Here is a 9,438-nt window from a genome sequence, read left to right on the forward strand (position 1 = left end):
TGTTTGCAGTTTCTAGTTTACAATAGGTGTTTTTAGTTTCAGTGTAGTTAGCTCCTCCCTTCAGACAGATATAAGGCAAAAGTAATCTGACCAGAACTGAAGAAGCCGCTTGGATAAGCAGCAAAACATCTTCACTCCTACAATGTTTTGTCCAGCTGACAGATTTTATATTTTTCTTTTGCTATGGATCAGACCTGGGCGACTGAAGGATTACACAGATATTTGAACTTAGATACAACTTATCTTCTATATAATATAACAGCAAGTATTAGTACCAGCTCTCATCAAAAAGGAGTAAACCAGGACTAACACAGACTTAACCTACACCACACACAGTCTGTCCATAAGAAGTTGTTTTGTTTTGCACACCAACCAAAAAAACTGTTTGAGATATGTTATAAAGCTGTTTAAAATGGAGACATTTTGACTGCCATCCAGAGGTCATTTTCACTGTGAAGGTTCTGGTCTGAGGATCTGTAGAATTTGTACTGTCCTAAGGCGAGGGGAGCTAGATTAGTCCTGTCCTAAAGAAGAGCTTACTAAATCAATTTTGGGTCATTATCATGTACTTACTTAATTATTTGAATTAGGACAGTGCATATTAATAACTGTGTCAGCAAGCAGCTCCAATATAGATATACCAAAGTTAACACTAGCTTTCATCCATTGTCCTAAGGCAGGTCAAAACATAAAATATTCAATTAGACAACAGACACATTACTTGGCATTGGCTCTTGACATTATTGCTTTATTGGCTACGGTGCTCCCATTAATTAAGATACTTACCTTTAGTTTCAGTTTCTGCAGCCTATGCCTTTTCCTTGATATGTCCTTGTAAAACTGATGTTTGACATCATAAAGTGTTTTATATTTATCCCACACGACCATAACCTTTTTATAGTCCATCATGGCTCATTCCCCGAGGTCCTGGATATGAAGCACATTGTTTCTCCAACTGTAGTGGTTTTAGAGAACTTATTTTGAGAGGGAATCAGAAGTTTATTTTGACACCACGCGCTTATTCCCTGTCTTTCCTTTGCTAAAAAGGCTGAATACACTCGGCAACCTAATTTGAGCAACACACAGCAAAATTATGGCCATTGGACAAGGTATAGATTCTTTGACCAGTTAAAATGAAACGTGATTTCTGCTTGTGTGCTGTGTGTGTGCTGTGTGTGTGCTGTGTGTGTGCATGTGCTGTGTGTGTGCTGTGTGTGTGTGTGCTGTGTGTGTGCATGTACCGTGTGTGTGCATGTGCTGTGTGTGTGCGTGTACTGTGTGTGTGCGTGTACTGTGTGTGTGCATGTGCTGTGTGTGTGCTGTGTGCTGTGTATGTGCATGTGCTGTGTGTGTGCTGTGTGTGTGCTGTGTGTGTGCTGTGTGTGTGCATGTGCTGTGTGTGTGCTGTGTGTGTGCATGTGCTGTGTGTGTGCTGTGTGTGTGCATGTACTGTGTGTGTGTGTGCTGTGTATGTGCATGTGCTGTGTGTGTGCTGTGTGTGTGCTGTGTGTGTGCTGTGTGTGTGCATGTGCTGTGTGTGTGCTGTGTGTGTGCATGTACTGTGTGTGTGTGTGCTGTGTGTGTGCATGTACTGTGTGTGTGCATGTGCTGTGTGTGTGCTGTGTGCTGTGTATGTGCATGTGCTGTGTGTGTGCTGTGTGTGTGTGTGCTGTGTGCTGTGTGTGTGCATGTACTGTGTGTGTGCATGTGCTATGTATGTCCATGTGCTGTGTGTGTGCTGTGTGTGTGCGTGTACTGTGTGCGTGTACTGTGTGTGTGCATGTGCTGTGTATGTCCATGTGCTGTGTGTGTGCTGTGTGTGTGCGTGTACTGTGTGTGTGCGTGTACTGTGTGTGTGCGTGTACTGTGTGTGTGCGTGTGCTGTGTGTGTGCTGTGTGTGTGCATGTGCTGTGTGTGTCCATGTGCTGTGTGTGTGCATGTGCTGTGTGTGTGCGTGTACTGTGTGTGTCCATATGCTGTGTGTGTGCTGTGTGTGTGCTGTGCGTATGTTCTCACTGCATTGGTGTAAAGTTGCTGTAAAGTTGGGGGTAAAATCATCCATGGGTGCAACACTGATTCAACCAAAAAACGTTTTTTGAAGGTTGAGTAGTTGTCACAGTTTCTGAGTTCGTGATAGCGTTTGAGATAACCATAATTTTGCAATGTACTGTTGGAACCTACAAATATTTGTGTAATTAGCATTTAATTAGGCCACTCCTAACTCTGACTCACTACTGTGGGCTCTAATTAGGCTTAACCCCCCCTTCCCTTTCATGACGCATACTTAACCGTATACCAGCATCGTTACATAACCAACAACGGATTTTCCTTTAATCAGTGAGCAATTTCACATTTCCTGATTCAAATCTGGTAAATGCATTGTTCATTAAAATATAATATTTCTTGATTGGGAGATCATTCCACTGTGTTTCTATAAGCCTTGGGGAAGGAAAAAACCTAACTATGTATTAGAAACATGTGACATTTAAATTAAACTGTTATTAACTTTGACACAATGTTATCGAGTGACCCAATCAAACTCAGATTCAACACTCTGCTGTTCAGATATGATGCATTGGCCTGCTACATGAAAAGTCCTAGTTTTGTAGTGTCAGCATTGAACATCTTGTATCCAGATCTTGAAGTCCACATTTTGAAAAACTACTTTTCTCCCAAAGAACATAGAAACCATATTTTTGCCGATGGGTGAACATTTGGCTCTGTCCAGTTGTTAATGTTGTAGATCCATCATGCTACTTTTGCTCTTTTGATCTCGCTTTGTTCAATCTATAAAAATATCTTACAGTGATGAGGTTTGTTTTGGGTCAAGGCTACTGTCATTCATCTGGATTCTATACTAATTGGACATAACTTGGCCTACTTCCAGTTTTCCAGCCCTGATAGTTAACAGGACTAAACCAGGACTAAATCAGGACTAAACCAAGGCTAAACCAGGACTAATCCATATATAAAGCATCTGTGATAAATACAGACCACCATAGACCAGGAACACCCCACAAGAGCTGGACTAAATTCAGACTAAACCAGGACTAAACAAAGACTTTAACAGGTCTAAATCGGGACTAAACCAGGACTAAACCAGGACTAAACCAGGACTAAACCAGGACTAAACAAGGACTTTTTTCTAGTTCTAAATCAAGACTAAACCAAGGCTAAAGCAGGACTAATCCATGTTTAAAGCATTAAAGATAGCTACAGACCACAGACTTTAGTACTGGTTTTGTCCACACAAGACCTGGACTAAACCGGTACTAAACCAGGACTAAACAAGGACTTTACCAGGTCTAAATCAGGACTAAACCAGAGCTAAACTAAGATTAAACCAGAACTAAACCAAGACTGAATAAACTATAACTAAATCAGGTCTACAAAGGAAAAGACCGTACAAACGAAGAAAAAAGAAACACTAATAGACTGGATTTATGATAATTAGAAAATTGTTGAAAATTATACTTACAATCAGTTATAACTGACCAAATAAAGCTTGCAGAATTTGCGCATGGTGATTTCAATGAAAACATAATATATGGTCTGTGTTCTGTGGTTAAATGCCATAGCAGTGAAGGCTCATTAGCTTGTGTCATGATAAATGAGATAAACGAAAACACTGAGGGCATCTGGTTTAAATGTGGGGCTGGGGTCTTCTTTGAGGTTTGACCTGCATCTGGAGGCACGTTACAGGCGTCTCTGGGTCACACCGCCCGGATACAGCTCTGGTTCACCCCTATGCTCCACTGAAATGTGCTCAATTAACCATCGTGACACAGTTTGGGGTTTAGTGGTAAGAGTGCATTCAAATAGAGCAATTACAAGAATAAAAACAGCATATTAAAGGACCTTCTACATGAGTTTTGCATGTATTTAAGCTAAAAGTGTCTTTCCCCAGTAGAGGTCTGTTGTATGAGCGGCTCTTGAGGTCAACATAAGTCAAATGCGTGCTGTCTGCATCTCATTAGAAAGCGCTTTATTGTCCGATAATCAGAAAGTGTGTGTTAGCATGATAGTTGTCAGCTTTACGGCCACACTCTGAACACACAATGCACAATTAGGATGTTCTGAACGCATACGGTAAATGAGGAATAACTTTGGACCACTGCAAACTGTTATACTGTTAAATAACTGGATGGAATAATGGTATGTTAACTGTAGTATCATTTAGAGCCTTTTAACAATGGACCCCCCTCATGTTTTTGTATGTTTTTAATCATCTTGTTTTGGTTTCCCGATGAAGTCCCAGTTTAGTCTTCAGTTTGTGGTTGTGCAAGTGTAAATTCCTCTTAAAACACCATTCAAACCAATCCCAAAATGAGGTGTTTAATAATCCTGACTAAAAATGTGAAATAAAACTTCCCCTAAACAAAATTCCCATGTGTAAAACTGGATGCATTCAAAATAAACCTGAGTAATTGTACTTTGCTTTGTTCTCTTGGATGTGTCAGTGAAGTTGCTTATAAATATTTCATAACTGCATCTTTCAAACAAAAGTCATGTGTTGATATAAACTGCAGAGCGTCAGAGGAAACCAATGTTTGTGAGGTGCTAATGATCTCTACGGGCTTTATAATGTGAGACACTTTTTCCATTGGGCTCTGTCATTTGTCAACACACACACACAAACGCACACAAACACACACAAACACGTACAGGCAAAGTCTAGACAGATTCTTCATCATTGAGAGCATAATGCCTTGTCTGGGTTCCTAAAGTGCACTGCGTATCTTTTCTGATGGAGGTATACACCAGCTGCTCGTCTCCATGGTGATCTTACTGCTTTGCCATGAATGAAAACATTGTCCAGATGATCGCCGTTGGAAACCTTCTCCACATTTTGCCAAGAATGTTCCAATTTATGGTATCATTAAGTTATCTATCTCAAGCAGCGCCAACAGGCCAAGTTACGGGCTAGATCTGTGGAGAGACACGCCCACCACTATAAGAATGCACTGTATTTTTGAGCAGTTTAATGCCATACTGTGAAACATTCCAAGCTATACCAGGAAAAACTCGTATTAATTAAACTGTACTCATTAAATGTCTAGTGCTCCCTCCATTGTGAACTAAAATGTATACATCCTAGTACAAATAAAATAAAAATAAATAAATAATAGTAACATATCACAATATAATATAATATAATATAAAACATAGCATTGGTTTTAATAGTAAAAAAAAAAAATGGCTATGTGACAGTATTGAATCCAGACTGAGTTTTTGGAATTAACAAACGAAAGCAAAAAGAAATGGGCGGGGATAGGGGGAAGGTGAAAAGTGAAATTTTCTGAGCACTCAAATGCACAACAATACAGGATTACTCAGTCATGCATGAGTCAATTCAAATATAAGTCTAAGTAAGTCAATGATGAGGGAGCGCCGTTTTAGCATGTTTAAAGGGCCCATATTATGCCATTTTCTGATCTACGCTATAAAACCCACTCCAGGTATGTTGTTGAGAAGGTAACAAAATTATAACAGGGCTAAAAGCTCACGAGAGTTAATGTTGTGTAATATAGGAGCTTTAAAGTCATTTGGGTCATTTCAAAGCTGCTGGTGACTCATGTTTAAGTCTGGACACATGAGTTGTTCATTTGTTCACTTGTAGATACAGTGTTGTATTGTGTTATTGTTGTAGTCTCAGTCTGTCAGTGTCTTTTCACAGGATTTAGTGAGCGAGGAGGAAAAATGGATTTAAAGTGACACCAATGAGGAAACTAACCAATCAGAATCAGTGTCTCTGTTATGGTGGTTTGGGGTTTGTGAAGAGTTTGAAATGAGATAAGCTTAACTTTTCATATTATCTTTCATTTTAGTTAGTGTTTGGAAGTTTTGGAAGTTAAACCTGCATTGATATGTTTACTTCACACATGTGGGCACACAGACTGCAGACTCCCTCCCCCTCCCTCCTCTGTCCCATGTTGATGTCCCATAAACTGGACTGGAAGTTTGGTCTGGTCCCTGCTCCTCAATGGCTCCTTTAAGGTCAGGGAAGCAGGCCTAGCACAGAACAGCTTTTTACCACCTCTCTCTCGCTCTCCTCTCTCTCTCCATCTCTCTTTCCTTCTTCTCTCCTTCTCACCCTCTCTTTCCTTCCCTAGCCTTCTCACTCCTCTCTCTCCCTCTCTCTCCCTCTTCATCTCTCTCTCCTTCCCTATACTTCTCACTCCTTTCTCTTCTGCTCCCGCTCTCTTACTCTCCATCTCCCCCCCTTCTCTCTTACCTTCTCTGCTCTCTCTCTCTCCATCTATCTTACCTTCTTGTCTCTCTCTCTCTCTCTCTCCCTCCTTTCTCTTACCTTCTCCTCTCTCTCTCTTTCCTTCTCTCTTACCTTCTCGTCTCTCTCTCCATCTATCTTACCTTTTCTCTCTCTCTTTTTTTCTCTTTCCCTCCTACTCTCTTACCTTTCCTCTCTCTCTCCATCTGTCTTACCTTCTCTCTTTTTCTCTCTCTCTCCCTCCTTCTCTCTTACCTTCTCCCCTCTCCTTCTCTCTCCCTCTCTCCTTCATTCCTTCATTCGTCCTAACCCAAACACTTCACATGTGCATCGATAAATCTACACCTGTTTATCGTCCACAGAGTCTGATTTATTTTATCAACATAAATGTGTTTATGTTTGAATTATGATTCTTAAATGAGTTATTTATGTGCGGCCCGTGTGCAGCAACTCACCCAACGGACCCTTGGTCAAACATAAGTCCATATAATCAAGTCCAAGTTTATGTTAATATGAACAGTACTGATTTATATATTTCTTTATTTGTGTTAAAATGATCAGGTTCATACACAGTTGCGGTTAGTGAATAAACTCATGTATAGAGCACTCTATGGTTGTGCTCTGGAGCAAGACGGTTCTTTACTAATAGCTGTCATATGTGATCGCAGCACAACAGGATTTCTTTTTGTTTGATTTTTCTCATTTTAAACATTTTCAGACTAAACAATTTAACCTTATAGAATGATCAAAAAACACTATAAGATTATTTTGCATGTAACATTTTTCGTGAAAGATCTGGGACCTGCTTGTCTGAGTTAGTTATCGCTTTGTCTAGAACACGTGTCAAACTCAAGCCCCGGGGGCAAAATGTGGCCCGCCATGTCATTTTATGTGGCCCGCAACAAGGTCAATTTAAATGGATGACTGTCTTAAAATGTCAGTTTATCAGGAGTTACGCAGTTACACAGACATTTTTTTTTTTTATAACTTTGCAAATTTGAGACAAACCAAAACCGAAATTGAGTTTGACACCCCTGGTCTAGAATATTACACAGTATGGCCTTAATCATATCTATTCTGCATTTATTCAATTACAGGTGTTTTATTGCTGATAGAAAAAGCTTGAAAGGCTTGTCTCCATTTTGTGGAGCATTGCAGGAAAAACAATGGTATCTCAATAGATACAAGAAGATGACTGACCCCCACCAAAAAATACATAGTGCATCTTTAATCTGGTTTTGTCATATATATTATTAGTAACCTTGCATTCTCTTGTGAGACGTAGTCTCGCAATATTTCTAAGAGAATTGAATTCATAAGAATTCATCTTGAAATACTCCCGCTGTAAGGTTCAAATACACCCAGCAGCAGATGGACAAAACACAGAGCAGCACTGAGGTTTGTGCAGAAGCCAAAGGTGAAGCGCCCAAGTGAACCCAAACAAACACGGCAACAACAACAGACGTACTTCAGCCTTTTGCAAAAATACAGACTACTAACTTTTATTTGTGAAAAACATGCGAAAGGTAAGGACTTTCTGCATTTGTGAACAGGGAAGATGTCTGTGCTTTTCTCTCAACTGGATGTAACAAAAATTTGATATTAGGCTTCAACCAATCAGATTCAAATAATCGTCATGACGTTCCCCGATCTCTTCCAGTGCACATCTCAAATCAGAGCACTACACATATGAATCCGGTGTGAGCCTGGTTAGATCGTTATAGTAACATAATGAGATTTTTGTCACATGATTCAGAGCCTACTCACAGTCCCACATTGAGTTTATTTGCGTTGGATACCGACAGTTTGTGCTAACACGCTGTAGACTACATACGATTTGATTTAAAATGTTGACTCATCTTTTAAACAGAATCAATCCAATCCAAACACGAGAGGGGCGAGGGTGTTGCTCATCAGGGAAGAATGCCCTTTTCAGATGAAGATAAATGATTTACATATTACATCAACTGAAATCACTCAAGAGACGGAAGGATGCTGCGAGAAAAGGCCAGTTGTCAACTAAGTGTTTCCCTTTAATACAGTCCCAGAGTCTAATTCGTCCTACTCCCTGTGGTCTAAAAAAGCTTTATTTTAATTGTTATATTATAATTAACATTTAGAAGTATTTCATTTTCAATCAGTCCTTTTTGATTACGAAAGGAAGTAACATTTATAGTCAAGTTTTACGGCATAAAATGAATCAAATATGGGTTAAATGTACCACCATACTCTCGTTGTGGGAAACAATAGGTAACGTCATTGAGATTAATACAAAAATGAATAAAACACATAAATAAAACATACTTTCATTGTGTAAACTGCAGTCACTATCGTTTCTTCATATGATTCAGCTATAGGCCTGTAGTTTAACCATTCACAAGTCTAAATTGATCTAAACGTGTGACATTATTGATGCGTTAGTGTTTTATAATGCTGTTTTGGCCGACTAAAGCCTCTCTGACCTGCAATCATTAACTTTCATGCTCCGTTATGGTGGGTGGTGGTGATGTCTTGGCTAAAGGCACAACAAAAGTCTTTGCTTGCCTCTGTCGTCTCAAAAATTAACCAATGATTTTATATTCCCTCACTATGGTTTCGCCTTTTGCCGAAACCAATGGCAATGTATGACGATTTTGTAAAGCTCTGCAAGACGACTGCTGTTGTTATTTTGGGCTAGGCATAAAACAATTGAATTATTTAATAAGTTAGCAATACAAAGGCAATCCAACATGCACAAATTAACTGACCACCACTGGCTTAGCATATATCAGGAAAGTATGATGTATACTGATTGTAAAGTGGCAAGAAAAAGCATATATACACGTTTAATGGATTGTTATTACCACATCTGAGTATATGAGTGAAATACTGTATACAAATTTAGTTAAAGCTGTCTTTTAAACCCCTGTACTCGTACTTTCTTAACCCAAACCCTATGATACGATCAGCCCAGCACATACAGTCATCCCACGTCACACCCGATAAACAGGTTGGATCCCGCTGAATTGTGCATGTGGAAACACAAACCAGTGTCAATAACCCAGCCAATGACAGATGGCTGCTCATTAGCCCCACAGCCTTTTGACGACTTGACCTAGATCACATCACAATCTGCCCTTTCATTACTCCGTGTGTGTGTGTGTTTGTGTGTGCGTTTAAGAGAGCACAATACCACATATTTACCTAAGGTCTACACTTATGCAACCGC

The sequence above is a fragment of the Periophthalmus magnuspinnatus genome, chromosome 15 (genome assembly GCF_009829125.3).
Source record: "Periophthalmus magnuspinnatus isolate fPerMag1 chromosome 15, fPerMag1.2.pri, whole genome shotgun sequence".
Lineage (NCBI taxonomy): Eukaryota > Metazoa > Chordata > Actinopteri > Gobiiformes > Gobiidae > Periophthalmus > Periophthalmus magnuspinnatus.